Raw genomic sequence first — 23680 nt, 5'->3', positions numbered from 1 at the left:
CATTTTCTCCTGTCCCGTTGTCTGTCTGTCTGTAATCAAATCTTGCAAGTTCAATTCGACCAACTTCCAGTAGTCAGATTGACTTGAAATTTGATACTTATGTAAATTGCGTGACAATACAAAAATCTGGTAATGGCACCCTGGGTTCCGCAGTACGGAACTCTTCAACGGTCTATGGCATCGACTTGAAATTTGGTATGCAAATGTAGTTTGGGTGATAATGCAAGTAAAGTCGACGAAAAGTACAGTCAGAAAAAAAAGATTGTACTTAAAATTAAACTTTTACCAAAAACTTATTTTCCAATAAAGTCGTCACGAAGGTTCGCTACCAATCATCAACCGACAACCACTACCACTCTGTCATGAGTGCAGCGACTTAGAAGATAAGAGACTTACCCCCTGTTTCACCATCCATTGATTAAATTTATTTGACGGATAAATGTGATGCCGTCTCTGTTTGTTTTGTTCGAATAGACGGAGACGGCGTCACATTTATCCGTCAAATAAAATTATTCAATGGGTGGTGAGGTAAAACAGCGTCTTAGCCAATATAAGACATCTTCTTAAAGTTTAGATGCTTAACATTTTTTGGTTTCGGAACGTTCTGTCCGTTTCCCAAAACATCCGTTCCTGTCACTACCTTTTCCTAAATAATCCGTTTCCCGATATAAGTGTTTCCCAAAATGTGCTTCTCCCAAAAGATACGTTTGGCTTGATATCCGTTTTCCAAAACACCCGTTGTTAATACGTAGGCATGTGTTTTTTGTGAAACCTCCTTACAATACGGAAAATGAGATATACGGATACGCATATACGGATGCTACGAGAAACGGGTCTTATGGTATGCGGACGCTATGAGAAACGGGTCTTTTGGGAATACGGGTATAATGAGAAATAAATCTTTTGGCATACAGATGCTACGAGAAACGGGTCTTTTGGGAATACGGGTATAATGAGAAACAAATCTTTTGGCATACGGATGCTGCGAGAAACGGGTCTTTTGGGAATACGGGTATAATGAGAAACAAATCTTTTGGCATACGGATGCTACGAGACACGGGTATTTTGGGAATACGGGTATAATGAGAAACAAATCTTTTGGCATACGGATGCTACGAGAAACGGGTCTTTTGGGAATACGGGTATAATGAGAAACAAATCTTTTGGCATACGGATGCTACGAGAAACGGGTCTTTTGGGAATACGGGTATAATGAGGAACAAATCTTTTGGCATACGGATGCTACGAGAAACGGGTCTTTTGGCATGCGGTCGATTTAGGAAACTGTTATTTTGGAACGGGTGTTTTGGGAAAGGGTATTTTGGGAAAGGATGGAACGTTCCGAAATCCAATTTTTCAGCATCGCCATGAAGTAAATCACTTAAAAAAAAATAGTCGCTCAGAAAGCTACGTAATTTTGATAAAGTAATAACTTCCTTCCCACGCAGTAGGTTTTGCCGCTCTACCTCTCGACCTTGACACTTAAGTTTAACAAAAGTTCACGATATATATATAAAATAAAAAAGTAGTAGAATAAAAAAAATAGCCAAGTTAGCCTTTGTTTATTGTAAAGCTTGAAATTGGAAAATAAGCAGTAGATACACCCTTTGACTGCAGTAAAATCAACTCTTTTGATATAATTCTACAGACAAACAATTGCACGAATATTTAACTTTATTTTGGAGTAACATCTTATGAGAGTCCTTATTTAACGAGTACCTACATTTTAGATTAACTCCTACACCGTTAGATAATTGAATAAACAGATATCCACTAAATAAATTAACCGATGTCCGCTATCCTGACGAACGAAATAGCACATAAATATTGACTCTAAAAGTACATATCGATGGAAGAAATTAATTAATTACCAACTCCATATCAAAGGGGTAAATTAAATATACATCAACATTAAATATACATTGCAAACGGCAGGCGTCATGCCGTCTATGTTTACATAAAAGTAATTAGTATAATTACTAAAAATACACCTTTGTCTTGCTAGAAGTCTGTTATTACAAGTTATAACAGAGTCACGACTTCTTCAGTTCACTTAATAAATAATACACGAAGTACTTAAAAAACCTGCGTTTTAAATTGAAGCTGCATTTCGGTTGGATAAAACAGGATGGCACTAAATACTTACACACTTGACACTGAGGAAACAACATTTAGAATCACGAAGTACCTCTCATAACACAGCTGATCGTATAAACAAACTTACCTTTAAATTACAATAACGCAAACCTACATCCCGGCATCGACGCATAAACGTTCGATTCAACATAAACTTCTTTCGTGCACTTATTTGATTCAACGTTTAAAAACGACACGCGATTTCCGTGGACTAAAAATATTCGTTCCCTTTTTAGAGGTATGGGGTCGCGTAAGTGAGGAGGACAAAGGGCGTGCGTATCCCCGCGACGGACGCCTGACGACTGAGGCGACGAAGATTGCAGCGGTATCAGCTCATGAGTGCAGAGAGCTGAGTGTTTGTTTAATAACATGAGGTGCGACGATCAACTTGCAACGGTGCATAATTACTACAACATACTTAAGATGCTTCAAGTCGAACGGTGGCGTTTGCGAGTGGGTCGCAATTATAACGTGTAACATTATCTATGTACTTCGCATTCGCAGCATTATGTCACAAAGCTATGTTACTGTTATATCTGTAACCTTTGCACAATTACGAACGCTTATAAATAAGTTGCAGTCATCGCATTTGAATAGACTATTAAATAACAAAATAAACCAAAGAAAAATTTAATTAAAGTTGAATTTAATTTGTTATACATATTTAAGCAATAAAAAAACGTGGCCTTACTGATTTTATTAGCCATAGGGAATAAAATGTGGGCTGGAAAGAGCAAGGTATCTGAACATAGCAGATATAAAGAAAAGCAAAGCCGCCGTATAAAGGCCAATAGGATGGTAAAAGTAATTTGTAACCCTGCTGAAGGGCGCCGTATAAAAGGCTATAAGAACTAAATTAGGGTTACCAACTTTTCCATAAAACACCTGTACATTGAAAATTGCTATCGCGATCCCGTACCAAATAATGCTATAAGCTCTTATGGTATTCGTAATTTAAAGCTAACAAAAGAAGGTATGTTTAAATGAAACACTTTTCTTTTGTTTAATCCGATACCTGGTAGAGTGATTCATAAAACCCAGAAATATCGGTGCCCTGAAAAAAAAAGAGGTGGTTAAACGGTGTCGATAAAGCGTTCGTAGCGTTACCTTAATTTTGGGGTACAGCTTGGGTCCAAATTGCTGAATAAATTCACAAATTTATTACATTTGGTTAAACATAGATGCGAATAAACATGCGCTCGACGCATTGCTAAGATATTTTTATTTCGGTGCGCTTGCTCCCAAGCCAAGAGGGCATTTTTTTTAGAGTCAACGTAATTATTACAAAAACATACGAGATTCATCATTATCCACTGACACCAGTTTCACTTTCGTCTGCATTTAGCAGCAGCATTAGATATTCTTTATTTATAATTGTAACAAGCTTGTCGTATTTTATTAATAACGTGATGTTAAATCTGTTTACGGCGCTGCATGTCATATTCAGTTTCGGTATCGTACTAGCCTAATTCTGAACTCAACTAGACACGCCTAAAATAGAAAGTTAATCTACGAAATGATGGATGTTAATTTTACGCCCCGTCGTTTGATGTAGATTATTGTACTAAACATATTTGGATACATAAATCTATGTAAGGTCACCTGAGGTAAAAGCGACTATGGGTTATTGCGTTTATTTGAGTTATCTTTTAAACAGCGTAATTACAACAGCTCCTGCCATCTAGTAATAGACACTTGAACTACTTGGAAAATAACCCGTAACATAGAGGGCGTCTCGGTGAATCGTTTTCAAGATGTCGGCAATTTTAAAATTTGGTACCACACCAGAGTTTAGCAGTGCTTGAGTTAGTGAACAAAATCCATTTACATCCTCATTTTTTTTAGGGTTTTGTTGTTTATTTTTTTTAAACACGATCAGTATAAGTTGGTTCACATGTCTGAATTTAAATTTTCATTAAAAATGCTACATTTTAGAATTATTTCCATTTAAAATCTTTGCAAGTTATTTATGAAACTTTGCTAAATGCGTCAGTATCTTTGAGGTTATTGCGTCTATGCAACGCATTTACCCCAATGTCAGTGGTCAATAACCGTTTTTTTAATAATGTAGTTTTATCAATTTTAACACATTTTTCATGTTAAGTAAGTATATTTTTACCTGTAGAATGTTTCACTGACTATCGTCTAAATAATGTCACTTAATTAAACTTTTCATCTCACTCTTCAATCGTAAAATTTTCTAGTTCAATCGGTCGAATCGTAGAATATTTTTTAAATAAAAAATAAACTGCCTTAAAAACACACACAGGAACTAAAAAGCAAAAAAATATATATAAAATAATAATTGAATCGGCTACAAAAACCGACTAACTGGAACCTCCTCTTTTTTTTAAGTAGGTTAAAAAATGTTTGCAACCTCTGGTATTTAGCTTTGGATAAATGCGTCTGTAAATGAAGACGCATTTTCCCTAATTATACTATTTTTGGTCTCAGCTGATTATTCACGCTTTATGGTTCTTGTATTAATAATATCTTCTAGATTATTATATTGCGAACACGTGCCATGAAGTTTTGAGGCGAAATCCCAAACGTTAGATAATTATTTAAAAAAGATGCATTTTCCCAAATTGAGGTAATAGCGTCTAAAATCCCGTTTTTTTAAAAAATGCTTGTATATCTTTTAATTGTCGTGCAGCAAAAAAGTAACTTCAGAAATTTTAATGTTAAAGAGTTGTATAAAGCACAGAACGCAAGAGTATTTCAATATACTTAATACATACTTCATAATTTGAGATTAAAAAAAATCAAAAAAAACAAAAAAACAGTGACGCATTTACCTCAGGTGACCTTAATCCTTTAAGCGACCAATTCTTGCAGGTTTATTTTCGGGGATCTCGGAAACGGCTCGTTTTCGATTAATTTTGTTATATGCGGTTTACAAGGGCAAATAATCGAATTTTCGAGTTCTAGCTCGTGGGAAGCTAATCACAGAAAGCAGTTATCCTGATGCATAAAGCTGACAATTTAAGGGCATGTATTCACAAGAGTTCAAAACTTCATTTTGTTGCCACTTTTGACATTAAAAACTGCCAATGTGTTATTGTGACCACGTAAAGAGTTCTTATACTTTTGAGCAAAAGTTTACGAAAAATTTACACGACTCTATCGTTAACAGCGTAAAAGCGTGTTCAGATATTTTTAACCGACTGCCCAATGCAGGGTTATTAATTGAATGTTTGCTCTGAAATATAAGGACTCTACAGTACCTCTAGTGTTAAAACTAAAAAAAGTACTCTGATTTACTGTACTTTCTAACAGCCTGGAGAAACCCCATAAACAGCATATGAAAGTGTCGTTTTAATTTCTGTCTCTTTACATTAATATTTTAGCATTTGTCTCTAAATCTCCATCCAATTTCTTAATGTACCTCAGGGAAGGACTTGTTAAATAAAGCACATTATATACATTTTAAAGCTTTTAACGCTTAAGCTTAGCGAGTAGATTTGTGCTTGATTTGTTCAATACTCACGAATACAGAGGTAACGAACCCTTTATGTTTCCCCGATGTCATACAAATGGAGTTTTTCATACTACTTTATTAATAGTACTTGAGCGATCGAGCTTAGCTCGTGCTATACTCGAAAACACGCATTTTTCTAGACATAAGACCCAGCTGATCGAGTTTTCACCCTCGAAATAAATAAATATACAAAAATAGCTCGTCTTTTAATATTAAATAGTAGATATCTCGATATTTACGCAATATATCGTTAAAGAGACTTAATTTACATTATTTACTATATTGCTGTGTGTGAAGTTTCAAAGCCGCACTGGTTTGCTTGGAAACTACAGCCCACGAACTCTTCGGAAAGAAGACCTGTGATCAGCTGGCCACAGCTTTAATAAGATGTTATTGATAGGTAGCTTCCCAGCAACGGCTGGATTATTAATAACATATAAACCATAATTTTTATCACATCACATCCCGTGCCAGGCAAGTATCCAATATCAGGTGAAATCATGACAATTGGTAACCCTATCCAGGCTGCAGGTCGCTGCGTAGTAATAACAGACTGCAGCAGACCGTGCCTAGAACACACGGGAGGATCACTTTTATAAGTACCGTTAGGAAGTATAAATAGTAAGTAGGACTTCATTGCACTTGGGATGAAAATTCCTGTTTAAATATCTGTCTGTTTATATATGTGTGGGTTTATTATTCAATACAATGTGAAAGTGGACCCATAGGTAGGTATACGTCTGAAGAACAATGTGTTAAAAGTGTTAGAACATTTTGTTACAATTTCCGGAAGTATTTAGGTACAGGACGTCTAAAAAATAATCGTAACTGTTATCATATTCTACAGCCCATTCATAAAAAAACGTGACCACGAAAATAAGGCGGTTAAAACGCTCGAATAATGGCCTATCTAGAATTTGTCACGATGCACATAGGCGATCGCTGACATCTTAGTTAGCTCAGCTCAAGCTAGATGGCGCTTTCCTCAATAAGGGATCTCTGAGCAGAATGGCGGACGAACTCTAGAGGTCGCCACCGTAGTTTTCTCTTGACTCATTTATTTACGTAATAATATGTATTTAATATTTATTTATTATTTACTTATTTATTTTATAAAATTAGGCATTTATTACATTCATTTACTACACGAGATTGTACGACTAAACATATCTATAACCAACTCACCCTTGACCGTTTTTGTCGGCCAAGGGGGGTGCTGTCGATCAGCTGTGACCGGGGAATTCTAACTGTAATATTCTCGCCCTTAAAAGCTGAAGCACAGCTGTTAAAACACACATTCAACAGCTTACACTACACTAAACAGCTCTCTCGAAAGCTCCATACGCCCAGACTTGGTAAGTTCTCTGATATTTAACTCTTGTGTTTTTCTGTGTATTTTATTATAATTATTTTCTTTATAATTTAACTTTGTGTAATTGAACTGAAGGCTTCCCCTGGCCAGGGAATCTTTTATTTCAACGCTTCTTTTACTTAATATTTTAACACTTGTTAATTTCTCTCATCCGTTGTTATAAACTCAGAACCTATGTTAATGCTTATTACTTTTATGCAACGGATGCGTACCGGTGTTAAAATAAATTCAAACTCAGCTAAGTAACGTTTAATTTTAAAACTAATCTTCTAACGGTTAATTAGTGAACTGTTGTATTTCAAATTTTAACGGTCACTTAGGCTATTTATTTTTACCTTTTGTTTTTTTAAAAATAATTATATAAAACTAGAATCACTTTCCTTTGCCTGCCTGTAACTCCGTATGATTGTCTTTGCCACTCACTGCAATTCAGCTCGCCCTAAGAGTTGGTGCATCGCTGCAGAGGAGTGACTGGCAAACAATCCAGCACTGGATCACAACTGACACCACCTAATTTACAGGGCACCTCCGTACGGCTTCAACTTCCAAACCTTCGTACGGCTTACAACCTTTGTACGGCTTACAAACCTTTGTACGGCTTACAAACCTTCGTACGGCTTACAAGCTCCGTACGACTACAGCTTTCTCCGCTCTGCACGGCTACAACTTTCAAAGCTCCGTTCGGCTACAGCTCTCACGGCTCAGGCGGCTCCTTTACGCCCTAACCTGACACTAAGCCCTGACGGCCTTAACTTCCGGAGTACTGCACATCCTTCCTGGCTCGTCCAAGACCCTGATCGTTCCGGCGTGGACACTTGTCCAGGCTGCTCGTCCTGCCGCCCTAAGGCCCCTTTTGACCTCGGCACCGACGACCACTCAGCTGGACCAGGCCCCCCTGCTGTGGCCAGCCTCTTCGCTCCGGGTTCTTCTCTCCGACTCCAGGGAAGTGTAGGCCAGGGAGACCGAATAATCAGAACCACCTCTCAATAAAATCGCTTGAACTTACTACCTGAGATTCTCGTAATACTTTTACTTTTAATTTTGTCAAATTAGGCCTGTTATTTTTGTCTTCAATTTTTAATTAAATAATTATTAAAAAGTCTTATTGTTTTACTCAAAGAATAACTTACTAGGCCTCCTTTAAGGTCAAACCTCCCCTCAAGAGGTCTGCCCTTGACAAATTAATTTAATAACTTTTATTTTATATAAATTCGGCGGTTATTCTTAGTCGATTTGTTCTTTAAAAAGTACGCTAAGACTCACGAGGTTAAAAGAACCAAACCAAACTCCAAATTCTCAGACGCTTCGCCGATCGCAATCAAAATATTTTTTTTTAGCCTTCAGTATTTCCAATGAGAATGACGTTAATTTCATTGACCGTACTGAAAAGTTTAGACGTCTTTGTCAACAGACATGTCCATAGAACTAAATAATAAGAGGAATAGAAATGTCATCGATTTATTTTGATCTACAATCGATATCGCTTTTTCGCTTCTCCCGCTGTCAATAAGCACACGTTTTTTACTGTTTTAATACGTCTTAGTGTATTATTGTTGTGTATTTGTGTATCTAGTAATGTATTCATTAATGAAATGTAATTTAATATATTTACTTTTTAGTCATAATGAGCGGTCGCGTTTTTTAAGCTTGGTGCCATTTCTACTCTTCTTATTCTTAGTTCTGTGTGGGCATGACTTACCACCACCAAGTTGTATTCGGGAGGGCCTTATTGAATGCGACGCAAGGAGCTCGGCAAAAAACGCGGTGGAGTGTTTAATTTTAATTAGAACCGCGTAGGTCTGGCGGTAATTGAGTGAAAAAGAGGTCCTCGGCGAAATTTAGGCATGAAACAGAGGCGCAAAGGCCTGGCTAATTACGATTTCTAGGGAATACGGCATCGTCGAAATCTGACGTAGTCATAAATTGCTTCAGACGAAAATAAAACAAAAGATGAACACAATTATATTAGTCTTCAAGAATGTTAATAATGTAAATTATTTGCTTTGATTACATTTAAAATTTACCATGAGCTTTTTGGTGAATAAAAGCATCGTGCGTGAGAGGGCTCGTATTCCCCAGCGAAGCAATTCAATGATGTTTTTGAAGTTTCCAATTCGCAATGAGAGGTCTTCGCTTACAGTGGCACGTGTATAGGCCGGAGACAATGATGATTATAATATACTTAGTCTTAAACGGTAGGTTAGTAGTATAACTGTTATTCGAATTGAAATGCTATGTGAGGAGGACGACAAACACAAATACCATTAATATTTCAGAAATACGCGACGTATGCGACGGGAAGACTAAAATATCAAGCCGAGAAAATCGTTAGCGTCCTCATTCTGATATAACATCGAACCTGGAGTCGAAAGAGTAAAAGAAGAACTTAATAATGGAATCTCATTTGTCCTTTTGAAGGCCCAAACATCCAAGTTTAATTGAAAAAATCGTATGTAATTTAAGTACGTATTAAAATAAAAATATTTAATAAACGCGATGTGATCTAAAATCTTTCTCGAGACATTCTTAAACATATTTTCAGGTTGATCTCAAGTAACTAATTACTTAGCAGTTGACCCGACCTCTTATTATTATTAGATTTACTGAGAATATAATTTAATTTAACAGAAAAATAAGAGAACTCCTACCAGTAATAAAATCTAAATTAAAACTAATGAAAGCTAAAATCAAAACCAATCAAACATGTCGAGCTAAACTCGATTTAAGACGTGAGTTATCCGGGTCATTATATTTAATATTAGTGAGTCTCACGGTAGTTTCATGTTCAAAACCAATCTGAATAAAAAATATGCTCGATTTCATGATGCATAAAGAATGAATACTTAACGCAAATTTAAAACCTAATTAGATCTGTTTACTATTTATTAAAGGTCAGTAAATTGATAATAATAAAGCACTCCGAAACAAATTAGACCCTTAATTGATAGCTGCATCTGGAATAAACCAACATTGAGAAGGCCTCAACGAAAGTGACTTGACTATCTAGGGCTATTTGCTTAATGGAAATTGATGTGGGTATTCCGATTGCCCTTTAGATCCAAGGGCACCTACAGGATAATGATAAAAACGTGCGTTGGTTTATAGCTATAGTACTTACATACTTAAATATATGTACTTAGCGGCATGAAATTTGGCTCACTCTACTTACAAAATTACCTATTACGGCATAGATTTCACGGCTAGACTTTTTGCCGCTCAGATTTTTACAATTACACAAATTTGGATCACGCTTTAGTAAAACTTACGATCTAGATACGATGACGATTTGGAATGAAACTTGGAACGAAAAATGGAATGGATATTTTTATTTCATTTGGTAAGTACCAAACTTGGTAAGTAATTCACAAGCCTACATTGTCGTCGATTTTGGTAATACAGAAGATATGGCAGCTGTACCTAACGATTCGAGGCTTCATCCAGTTACAAACTTACAAGAGAAGAGACATACATTATGGAACCTATAAGAAGCCTAAAGTTTAAAAATAACAAGTTATATTTCTCAATATTGTGCGTACATACAGAGCCCTTGATAAAAGAGACAAACTGGTATTTGGCCCATTTTTAGTCTTACCCGTTTTTCTAAACACACAAATATTACCCCTCTAGGTATAGAGTTACCTCGGCGATTATTACCAGTCTGGCCAAAAACAATCAATTGTAACTTAACCTAATCATTATCAAAAGCACTGGCAGAATAGGGATGCTTCAACGCGTTGACAGCATTAAACTTAAACCCAATATTTAACACGTACCGGTCACAGTCAACTGGAGCATCGGCTTACAACGGCTCATATTATCTGAATTTAACCGTATTCCCTCCTTTGCCTGAATTGCACTTTCATGTCGCTCTGCTCCGAACAATATATGTCTCAAATAATGAACACCATGCAGGGTTCCGAAAAATATAAGTCTCAAATAATGATATTCGTACCTCCTCAGAATAGTGGATACACGATTGTGTTATTTCAATTAGATTTGTGATATTAAATTGAAACTTATAATTTTAGTGCAAAGTCAGCTCATCGCGAAGGTGGAGCAAAATAAAATTATAATCTTAGTTTATTTTTTTATTTCATTGCAGAAGTAGGTACAGTCAAGGGCAAAGATATCGACACGGCCAAAGTTTCAAAAATATGTATACACGGCCTTAATGTTAAGTGCATAAAGTCGTGTATACATATTTTTGCAACTTTGGCCGTGTCGATATCTTTGCCCTTGACTGAACTTAGGTAATCCTTGAAATTCTTAGATTTTAGACTATTGGCCAATTTTTGACGTACGCGGTATTGTGTATAAGCGACAATTATGCTACATTGAAGAAAGAATTGGATATGTTGGGCCCTACCGTATCTCTTTCATAACTTTGATAATATAACGGTACAATGGGCTCATAATCATAAGCCGCCTAAGTCTTGGACGAGCGTAATCGGAAGTCTTAGAAAATAATACGTAAAGGTACTCATCATTGCAGATTACACGGGCAAGGAAAAGCCAGGTTCTTACGATAAGAGTAATATCACCGAGTAGCTATAGACTGCGGGCTACCAAATTTAGTTATAATCCTGATGGATCATTTAAGGCCCGCCATGTATTGCAACTTGGATGGTTTTACTCCTAACGTCAAATCGTTGTACATGTTTCTGATGATGCAAGGCCATTGGTTGAGTTAATTAGAATAACTTTTTGACATTACATTACAAACACGAATCGTGTTGACATTTACTTTAAATTATATTCTAGTTTACAGATTCAGCAGTTTTTTTTTTATTTAAAAAAAGCAGAGAATGTGGACGGTTTTTGTGAAATTCCTACGGGCTAGAATGTCCTGTAACGAGGCGAATCCGCAAACGCAAGCTAGTCATGCTAGTTGCAGACTAGTCGGTTTTACTGATCAACTTCCTAAAATTTAAAGGGCGGTGCTTGTTACGATTATAATTTGGAAGGGATCGTATTAGATACTAATTAGCCTTTTCTGATGGACTTTTACGGACATTCACGGCGGAAGTGCACACCTCACACATTTTCCGTCATTATGCATAAATCATAATAAAATGTTATTTAAGTTAAAGCTAAAGGCTTTCCCAAAACAATACTTCGCATGTTACACGATAAGGCGAATGCTTCATGAACTTAGCAAACAATAACGTCGTAGTAGGCTTGAGAGCGAATTTCGTTAAGTTGTTTAAGTAATATTAGCTGAGTGGCTCATATTTAATAGCTTTAGGCTACCTGATACAACGTTAATGTTGTAGGTAAAAGGGTTTTTCTTCAAGTAGGTTGATCGATTATATTGGTGCCTACTGGCTTTTACCCCACAACTTCTTTCGCGGAGGTACTAAAATGAACGATTAGAGAATCACTAATATTATAAATGCGAAAGTTTGTAAGTCTGTTTTTTATTTATTTGTTTGTTACTTCACCCGAACTGAACCGAGCTGAACCGATTTAGATGAGTTCGGTGTACAGATACTTTGCGTCCCGGAGAAGGACATGGGATAGTTTTTATCCCGGAAAATTGCATTGTTCCTGCGGGATAGTGAAAACCGAATTCTACGTGGACGGAGTCGTGGCTAACTGCTAGTTATCCAATAACTCCAAGATATAACTCTTTAGCCAGAACTAACTTTGTTACAATAATATAAATCCCTTTACTCCTTATCTCGCGAGAAGTTTGAAAAATCCCGTCTTCTTCTTCTTCTATTTTTTTTATTCGACTGGATGGAAAACGAGCATCTGGGTCTCCTGATGGTAAGAGATCACCACCACCCATAAACATTGCCAACCTAGAGGCCTAAGATGGGATACCTCAAGTGCCAGTAATAAGTCTATAAGGAATTATCTGCTAAATATAAAGTCTGGATCAGATGGTCAGTTAGTAGATATAATAAAAAAAAAACCTTTTATTCCTCTCCCACGGGAATAAAATAACACTTTATTGCAACTCAATGACCCTCCATATTTTTCAAAGGACACGGTCGTACTTTGAAGTTTATGAAAAATGTGATCAATTTAAATTAATCTCTCTTTAACTTTAATCGGCTCATGTCACCACTATGCATATTTTATAGCCCGACCCGAGTACAGTCGCAAATAAAAGTGCTTCGTGACGGAACTACGCGAAGAGTTTAAAGCGATTGATATAAATATAAAACATCAAATGCATTCCCTGGGCACGTGCAGAGTAAACTGAAGCGCAGCTTATAGCTCGGTCATGAAAGAACAGCCGCGCTCGAAAGTGCACTTTGCACGAAATTGGACAGTTCTGCACAGAGTAGAGTAAACTAAGCACCAGGTGTTCTAACAAAACAGCGATATTGGACGGGGTGATATTCTACAATGTTAATTTAGGGTTCATGTGTTTCGTTTAATTTAGTATACATAGCTCAGGGCGATACATATTTTAAAATTAAATAAATAAGTAAGGTACTCGTTCGAGTAATTTATTTAATTAATTTTATTTCACCAAAACATATGCAATCACCTTGTTCAGACTCCACTGTAACACAATTTAACTGAAGGCACAGAATAAGATAATGTGAAGGTAAAAAAAAGCTGTTATACCTAGTCTACATAGTTATTTGAAGATGGCTTCTCAAGCGGAGGTCTGCAAGTTCCAGCCCGGGCTCACAACACTGAGTGTTTCGGAATTTGTGGTAATGGAATATACGACATATTATTTGGAAATTCCCACGGGATTTTTTATAAAATCCCGAAACTTCAAATTAATTGCCAGGCCTGATTGTTTACGCGTGCGAAGCTGTAGGGTAAAGGCTAGTTTCTAACAATAATGGTGAAATATATTTCAATTTTTTTCTAAAAGCCCACATAGTTTTGATTCATACAGAATGCTTACGTTTCACATTTTTTTTAGCACCAATATAATTTTGACAGCTTTCAGACAACGTGCATTGTATTTTTTAGTGTCGGTATTACGGACAAGATATTTCAAGAATAGGTAATATAATCAACACGACCTCAGCGATACCGTTGCAACACTTGTTTTGGATTAGCAAACAGCTTAGCACAACTGGCATCGTAGTACTTGAGAGGTACAGATATTTGTTTGTATTTATTATCATAGCATCTTTACCCGTTATTGTCTGTGCAGTCTGGTATTTTAAGAAGTAGGTATAAGTCATTTCAAGCTTTAGACATTTTGAAACAATAATTTTTGACATTACGTACAACAAACTTGATTATCTATTTAGTTGTAGCGACCGGTAGCGGAATTATCTGCCTTATTGTCTAATCAATTGGATCACTCACTCACGATCGTTTTCTCCACTTCCTTCTGTCACACGGTGTAGGATGAGGTTAGAAAGTGATAGAGAATGCGATCGCGAACATCAGAGCTTTAGACGATACTCTACATTGTATGCGCTGCTACCCTTAAACATATCATATATCTAGCAACCCGAGTACAGTCGCAAATAAAAGTGCTTCGTGACGGAACTTCGCGAAGAGTTTAAAGCGATTGATATAAATATAAAATCAAATGCATTCCCTGGCACGTGCAGAGTAAACTGAAGCGCAGCTTATAGCTCGGTCATGAAAGAACAGCCGCGCTCGAAAGTGCACTTTGACGAAATTGGACAGTTCTGCACAGAGTAGAGTAAACTAAGCACCAGGTGCTTCGTTGGAAGTGGACTAGCGTGATATTCGCAATGTTAATTTAGGGTTCATGTGTTCTCGTTGGTGGACGTCCTACGCTGCACTTGCCATCCGCTGCCTAAGATCTAAGATTACTAATAATACAATTTCTTTGCAAAAAACGTAGCATTACGACGGTTTACCATCCATTGATTAGCTGACGGTTATTTGTGTGCCGTCTCTATTTGTTTTGTTCGAATACGGAGACAGCATCAATGTATCAGTTAACACTAATCAATGGATGGTGAAACAGCCCCTAAATAGCGAAAATACAAACTGAAACATAGATGCACAGAAAAACCAGAACAATAGACCAGCGCTGGGAATCGAACCCAGGTCCTCGGCATTCCGTGCCACGTGCTATACCGCTACACCACTACTGGACAGGGGTACAGACACGATACTATATAGCTCTAGCTTTAACTTCTCCGTACGATGGTACGCCATACAAAATGCAAACAGTATTTTTAGAGAGACCCATTTGGCTACTTGATGCCGGTAGTTACTTCTGCTGCATTATTGACTGTGGCCCCTAGTTTGTAGCATCGCTGTCCTACATTTGATATTAAATTAAATAAGAAAGGAAATTATTGAGGTGCAGTAAACGAAGAAACGGGTCCGGTTCAGATTGACTAGTTCTCCACAATGGGATGTCACGTTTAATTACGGTTTAATCTGTACGACCAGTGGCATTGATCAAACTGAATAACGGGAGCCTTAAAAGGGAGACTCGAGAAGGGTACAAGGGAGAACAACCGCAGGTATCACATTGATACAAGGTTGTTGAGGTAAAATCATGAAGATTCCTCTCCAACTAAGCCCAAATAAAGTCGAACTATTTGACCTTGTGTTGGTCACCGCTGTCGAGCTAGTTTAAGCTTGGCTGTAATATTAAACGAGAGTACAAAATAAACAGAAATGATCGGTCTAATTGTAACTAGAAGTTTCTTAAACGAAAAAAAAAAACGTGCTGAAGCCATTTTAAATATCAATAATTCTAAATCTGACATCGGATCGATTCTAAATTTACGACCGTGGCATATTATCAGGTCAAACACATCAATCACACGGTATTAACCGTTTGTATTTTAATGCCCATCAATTGCAGCATTTGCAGCTGAACTATTTGACCTGGATTCTGAACAATTGCCGTATAACTTGCTTATTTAACTTAACGTTGTTCATAGCGTAGGTATATATTTTTTAATGATCATTGCATTAAGAACCTGAACAAATGCTAAGGGACTCAGAAAATGGGATAGTTATACTAGTAGGTATGTATAGCCCCAAAAGTTTCCAATCAATTAAAAAAAAAAACGTTCACAGTCTGTTCACAGTTGATTGGTTCCGAAAAATGTTTTTTTTTTTCTAAACCTAGTATCACTACGTTTTATTCATAAGCTAAGTATAAGTATTAGAATAATGAATTTTTGTACTTTGCAATTAAATACTGAAAAAAATGCATCTGCGTTTTTAAAAAACCGTAATAGCAATATTTCAGGACGGTGTGATCAAATGACGAATAAAACCAGTTTTTATAGCTACGTACACCAGAGTATCGGTGCAAGTGCATTGCATAGGTTCTTCGCTTTACCGACAAGCCATAAAATGGTTTATACGTTCATCCCCCCTCCCCCGACCCCATACTCTTTTACTTCCTCTTACGTTATAGTTGGTAGACTAAACTACATTACATTCGTTTTTTATGCAGATACCGGGTGCTTGCTCAATAACTTCATTAACGCGTGTCAAATTAAAGACTTGCTGGTTTTTCTCAAATGTTCGAATTAGTTCGAATGTTCGAATTCGAAAATGTTTGAATAGTCATAGTAGGTAACCTGGATACTTCAACTATACTTCGATATTTAGCCAAAAATACGGTCAACGGCCGTAATGAACTAAAACTTGATATATTGCATAACGACGAAGTTTATGAATATTGGCATTGAGAATGACGAGAAAAAACTATACTTATTTTTGCGTTTAACAGAATAAGTATAGCTTTTTTGCCTAAGATTCACATTGTTAAGGATTTACTTCAAAGCGGCCGTTGACTGTAATAGTTATTTCCTGATAACTAGACCCCGGTAGCGGAGGTACAATTTGGTAGCTGTCAAGTCTTGTCTTAGGGTTGGGTAAAAAATATTTTAAAATACTAACAAAATTTCCATTTCTTTACCATAATGAAATAATGACAGTCTAAGACTAATTAAACGTGTTTATTTTGTAAAACAGGAATAATTACAAAATGAATAATGTACATTTTTAATTTTTTTAACATAAAAAAACTTTAATTAAACCTTAAAACCCTTAAACCATTAAATATACATATATCATAGTTCTATTCGTTTTTAGAAATATGTCTAATAATATGATTACTATTTTTTTTATTAATAATATAGTACCTAATATATTTTAAAAAAAATGTCTAATATACTACTATATTTTTATAAAAAATTAGTAATATACTTAATACGAGACATATTTCTAAAAATGAAAAGAGCTAAGATATATTGGGTTTAATTGCAGTAACTTTTTACAATTTTTTTTTTTAAAACATTAATTTTGTAATTATTCCTGTTTTACAAAATAAACACGTTTAATTGAAGTCTTAGACTGTCATTATGGTAAAGAAAAATTATCGACATTTAGTTAGTAAGTATTTTAAAGTATTTCTTACCCATCCCTAAGACTTGACAGCTACCAAATTGCACCTCCGATAGCGGACTGATAACTAAGAAGATGGTTATTTTGTTTTCGTTTCCTCAAAACTGACGTATACCTATGCCATGAACGACGAATCTACGTCGTACCGTAGCAATTTTCCAACCCTTTACAAATCACCTAAACAAACACGAAATTTACCGTTCAAAATTATCTTATCAATGCCAAAGTAGGTACTCCAACGACGTACATTGAAATTTTACTCAATAATATTTGTAAACAATTGTTAAAACTGCGTATTCCAAGAAAATTGTTTTCTATACAATGACGCAACATCTAATGGGTACGCAATAACGCATTCTATATCGGAATTAATGTTTCCTTTAGCACGTTAACACATGGTACATTTAAATAATTAGATCAACGTTACGATGGTGGAACAGACACACAATGTAGGCCAAACGACCGCTATAAAACAATGGGTTAACTGCGTACGTATATCGGAGAGCATTAACTATTTATTGCAATATACATTGCTGCGCTGAAAGTCCTGAAACTTTATTTAACAACGCTCACAAAATAAAAGATTTCATGGATGTGTTGCCACTTCAGCTACCTTTTTTCTTGGATACCTTGTTAAAAGTTGGATGCATTGGTTTCTAATACATAATCTGTGAAAATTTAAAGTGTCTAACTATTACGGCTCACGAGAAAGAGCCCTGTGACAGACGGACGGACAGACAGTGGGGTCTCAGTAATAGGGTTCCGTTGGCACCCTTTGGGTACGGAACCCTAAAAAGGAAAATATTGTGCATGCTATATGTTTGTCTAAGGGCGAGTACAGACGGACTGCATTCCAACTGCCAAAGCTGCCGACTGCCCATATCCCCATACATTTCAATTTCAGTCAGTACCACTACCATGAGTTTACAGTGACCGTACTCGATAGCGACGGCGTAAATTATTTGTATGGAGAATTGTACCGCGCCCCTTCAAATAATTTACGCCGTCGCTATCGAGTACGGTCACTGTTAACTCATGGTAGTGGTACTGAGCTAAAAAATATTTCACCTATAGAAGGCTTTACGAGTATATTAAATAAATCAGGCTATAGGTACTCGTATTTTAACCCAGAAACGTGTACCTACCTAAACTTTCCATGGGATGGAGACGAAGTAGCAACTGACAACTACTAGTACGTAATAGAAATAAAGACTACTATATCACATCAACATCACACTATGCAATACTCCGATAATTTACAGGTGGGCCTGTTACACAGGTTGACAGGTTCGTAATGACGAAGTTCTAATTCGGGAATTGTCAATAATACTTGACAACGGTGGTCAAAGGGATGGACTTGATTGATGTGTTTTCACCGCGAAGTAACCGTAGGTTTATGGGTTCATTTTATCCACAGGTTCACATATTAGCAATGTACACACTGTACGTATGTATATATGTAGCGAAATTGGCTGATATCACGGAGGCTTGCATGGCTCGTTCTTATTGTTTGCGGCGTAGTATACTTAATAAAAAAATATATACGCAGATCAATACAAAAGTAGTAACGCAGCTACTTTACTATTTCGTGCTAGTATCTCATCATAACCACTCATAACTATGTTAGAAACGCGAGTTGACAGCGTGTTTTTCTTTCCATAGAGCAGCCATACAACTTGCGAGCGTATCGCCTTCGTACAAACGCGCGTCGAACGTCGCGATTAAAAAAGCAATGTGCAGAGGCCCTTATTAGCTTCATGGCCTTCATGGCAAGTTTAAAATTCAAACTAGTTCTACCCCCACAAATTGTACTAAAATAAATTCCACAATAACATTTCTAAAATATCAATGTTTTAATTAGTTGCAATGGCTATCGATATACATTATTGCGTAAACAACAAAGGGACGCGAATGCCGATACCACGGAGCTGTCATCGGCACTGGCAGCTTTTCAACACAATTCCGTTGGGCTTTGTGAGAACGTTGCCGATATTAATTGATAATATGGAAAATATCTAATTATCTACATGTAGGGAGGGAGGCAAGTTAATTTTAAGTACGGTTTGGTACTTAAATAAGTATTCGCAGAAATAACTAACCTAACCAACAAAAATTGGAAAACCCCGACTTTGTCACTTCAAAGTTCAATATCTCAAAAACAGCTGAACCGATTTTAATAAAACATGTCTAAGAACCATCGCTAGAAAACCTGCTTTCAATTAAAAAAAACGCATTCAAATCAGTTCAACCGTTTAAGAGCTACGGTGCCACATACTGACATACACACACACAGACACACATAGCGGTCAAACTTATAACACCCCTCTTTTTGAGTCGGGGGTTAAAGACTGACATCAAATGAAATTAAAGAAAGTCCAAATTTAGGGAAGTAATTAACGTAATCTGCTGGGATTTGAGCTAAATAAAGAAGAAGCTAAGCTGACTTAATCACTTACTTAACTGATATCATACAGTACTGGTACAGGGAGGGTGAAATTTTGCACAGGTTTTTTTTTATTCGAGATTTTTCGATATACCCATGGATAGGAAGAAATGTAACAGGAGCGAAGCCGAGGGCACAAACTAGTAGATATATTGTATAAGTACAATGCTAAAAGTTACGCAAAATTTGTTATACAAAAAAAATATGGATTAAAACTATTAAATGATTTGAGTATCTCCCAAAAGTATTTTGTCTAAAAAAAATGCCATTGACGTAACGTTTTACCGGTAATAAAAACATATTAAACATGTATTCAGGAAGACACCCACTCAATAGGATTTCCTGTTTTAATAACGGTTCATTTAGTTAATACATGTACATCTAAGAATAACCTTTGGAATACCTTGGAATACCGTTAGATAATTATTGTCCAGTTGGTCCTTTTCAAAGGTATGGAGCCGGCTTATTATATAAATTAATAGCGCTTTCGCACAATGCAAATCAAGAGGTCAAAAGTTGACCACTAGCACATTTTATTGATGCAACTTATCGTGTGTGGTATTTAATGAAAGGGCTTACTAAGCCGATTCTTAAAATATATCACATCATTATAATTCAGTCACTTGTTTTAAATTAAAATAAAAATCATTTTCAAAACATACCAAGTTTGGGCTCCTCCAGATATTGAATTGAATCATTATTTGTAAAATATACCTACAATTATATGTAATAGCCTTAATCCAACACCAAGAAAGCAATTTTGATAATATTTGCATTTTTAGAATCTTTTTAGTAAGCCCTTTCATTAGATACGATAGGTTTCAGAACAATTTTTATTTTCCCATACAAAAAAAATGGCGTTATAACTCCTCTCCTTTTTAGTTTTTTTTCGTGCTACGGGTCAGATTGATTCGTATGGCCTAAAGATCAATCGTTCCGATTTTCATGCTTTTAGCACCATTTGCAGCTTATTACTGAAATTCGGGGTTTACCTCTAGTAGCACTATTAAGAATTCAGTTCTTGATAAGCACTAGTTTTTTTTTTGTAAAAAAACTAATCGTAAAATTCAAATTAAACATGCAATGAAATTCAAAAATAAATCTACTGGCTGTTTAGTTTTAGTTACAATTTCAGTTCAGCAGAAATTTCGTTATAGTATCGTTACTATACTCATCTGTTTTGCTTTTCATACCTTAAATTAACATTAGGTTCAGTTTAAAAAAGCTATATATAGCGCCTTATCAGTAAGACATTCAACATCGAAAGAAAACTATGAACGATTAGGTTCCGTAGTCTTTCGAATAGTATAAACTCTGTCTATAAATTATGTACTTCATACTTCTTGTGCTTACCGGCATACTTCACAGCACCAATTTGATAGTAGCATCTGAATATAAGCCACAGGAACACAATCCAGGATATCACTATCGGACCATCTTGCGCAAATAACGCCTCCATTACAAACAATCACAGTCACTTTGCACACTAAAAACTTGGTAAACAAAACTACCAAAACTAATATACAAAGGTATTTCCTTTGTATTTCACAGTCCAGTACGCCGGACGCACGTATTTATACTGAATGTATACAAAAGCGCATGTGGGTAGGTATTAAACTCGGGTCGATGTCATTAGCTGACACTAAAGACATGCGCTCGGAACGTTTGGCACAATGCGCGGGAGACGCGATCCAAATTACAAATTAAAAAAGCTACATAACGCGGAATTAGGTGGAGAATACGATAACTTTCTTCAGTTTATGCATACAAAAAAAAACACTTCAAACAATTTTCTTCCTAAAAAACAATACTTTAGATAACTTTTTACTTATAATTTTGTTCAAACTAAAAATTCGAAAGCAATGTATGTTATAAAAAAATCGTTTATGTTTTAATAGTTCATCGATCTAGCCAGGTTTTAGATCATCGATCTCGCGCGCCCGCGCCGAACTCATCGCCTCGACTGACATGCGCCCGCGTCTTCTTGTAGGTGCCACGTGTGAAGTACAATACTCTCGTTAATGATAAACTAAAATAAAACACCTCCCATGGAGTGAAAACAACATTTCTTTTATTATTATTTTAGACTGTTATTTCAAGATCAAACATGCTGTTTAAAATTAGAATTGATAAACTTTGAGTTGGTGACTAATTGGACTGCGAGTAATTCTTAATTACTATGAGGAGGCTACTTAAGTTCTTCGAAGAAGCATGGGTTCTTTTTTTATTCAGGGTTTATGGCTTTCAGGATATTCACTGCAAGTGTGAAAAAGAAATTCCGGTGCTGTTTCCGATCTTTATCGTAATCATAATTGTCGATGTAACTTCAAATTGGTTGTACTTACGTTGTTTCGCAGACAAAATTTTAATAGAATTAAGAATTATTAGAAAACAGTTTTTTTCTCATATTATTGTTATATAAAATAATCAATATATGGAATGCTTACTTTGAAGAAATTTGTATCATTACAAATAAAATTCATTAAGTATATTTAGGTATTCATATCTTATTCATATCATAGAATAACAAATCAAATATTCTTTATTCTTATATTATTTAGTTAATATAAAACTTATTACCAAGAAAAACATTTTATGTGCGGTTTAGACAACCAGATGGCCTAGTGGTTAGAGAACCGTTAAGGTCCCGGGTTCGATTCCTGTGTCGGGGCAGATATTTGTGTGAAAAATACGAATGTTTGTTCTCGGGTCTTGGGTGTTTAATATGTATTGAAGTATGTATCTATATCTATATATGTACCTAATTATATTTATCCGTTGCTTAGTACCCATAACACAAGCTTTGCTAAGCTTACTTTGGGACTAGGTCAATTTGTGTGAATTGTCCCGTGATATTTATTTATATTTATTTATGTGGTGATAGTTTCTAAGTTTCAATTTATACCTGCGAAAAAATGCATACCCTCCTATAACGGTAGCGATTCGCTTTCTGGTGTGGTCACAGTTCTAACCTAACCTAACCTTCTTTTCTGGTAGCGATTCGCTTTCTGGTGGGGTCACAGTTCTAACCTAACCTAATACTTTTCTGGTAGCGATGTTTTAAAATGTAAATGAAGTGTAAATGTGTTAATTTTTATTAAATTACGGACAACATAACGTCTATTTATACATTTTCATTGAAACAAAATATCGTGAATAAATAAAATACACCGAACAAAAAATATTGTTTAAAAATAATTCTATAGTTCGCTACAGTTGTTACATATAATAAAAAAAAAAAATATTTAAGCTTCAGTGAATTATTTTTCTATTAAATGTTTTATTCAAGTAAATAGTAATGGAAACAATAATATTCGAAGTAAAAATACAAGGACTAATATTATATGAAATATTTTCTGTGAAACGAAATTCTGTGAAATTTCTGTTTGTGAAAGAAGGGAACACACTTCAAATCTAATGCTTTTAAACGAGCAATTCTTGTATTTATAAGTAACGGCTCTAATGATTTCGATGAAATTTGGTATGTAGGAGTTTTCGGGGATGAAAAATCGATGTAGCTTGGTCTTAGCTCTAGAAAAACGCTTGTTCGCTCAGGTACTTATATTATAATACTACCTACACAGCCAAATAAAAACAGTAGCGGCAATTTAACGCCGTGCCATTTAAAGTAAGTATACGTCAAAAAATATTCCTGCCATTATCACAATAACTGTTTGTTGGAAAATGGGGATAACCGCTAACCGTAATGAATTAACTTGAATTTTGAAGGTTAGACTAATCAAAGCTCACAGGATTTACTAAGGATACTTTTAGTAACTGACGAAATCAAAGGATCGAAAGCTTTATCGAAAGTTAGGTTTCTTGTCATCGCAACATGAAACAATTTGGTAACACAAAAGCGATTGTTGGCGGTGACGTAAACAAAGTCAGTTTTTACACATTTTCTGAA

At 35.8% G+C, this 23680-nt stretch overlaps 1 protein-coding gene and 2 long non-coding RNA genes across 3 annotated transcripts in view; 1 reads left to right on the top strand and 2 right to left on the bottom strand.

Annotated features, from left to right (window-relative positions):
* The window catches only part of LOC141430205 (uncharacterized), a 237504-nt gene that overhangs the window by 161690 nt on the left and 52134 nt on the right, over positions 1-23680 (bottom strand). The gene's annotated exons all lie outside the window — the stretch shown is intronic.
* On the top strand, positions 6929-7714 carry LOC141430217 (uncharacterized). Its single transcript, XR_012451628.1, has 2 exons — positions 6929-6972; positions 7511-7714. It is a non-coding gene; the product is annotated as an uncharacterized lncRNA (long non-coding RNA).
* LOC141430214 (uncharacterized) lies at positions 7223-8166 on the bottom strand. The gene is made up of 2 exons (XR_012451625.1): positions 7578-8166; positions 7223-7540 (listed from the first exon to the last, which is right to left on the bottom strand). It is a non-coding gene; the product is annotated as an uncharacterized lncRNA (long non-coding RNA).

The sequence above is a fragment of the Choristoneura fumiferana genome, chromosome 8 (assembly GCF_025370935.1).
Source record: "Choristoneura fumiferana chromosome 8, NRCan_CFum_1, whole genome shotgun sequence".
Classification (NCBI taxonomy): Eukaryota; Metazoa; Arthropoda; class Insecta; order Lepidoptera; family Tortricidae; genus Choristoneura; species Choristoneura fumiferana.
This window is presented reverse-complemented; position numbering and strand designations above follow the sequence as displayed.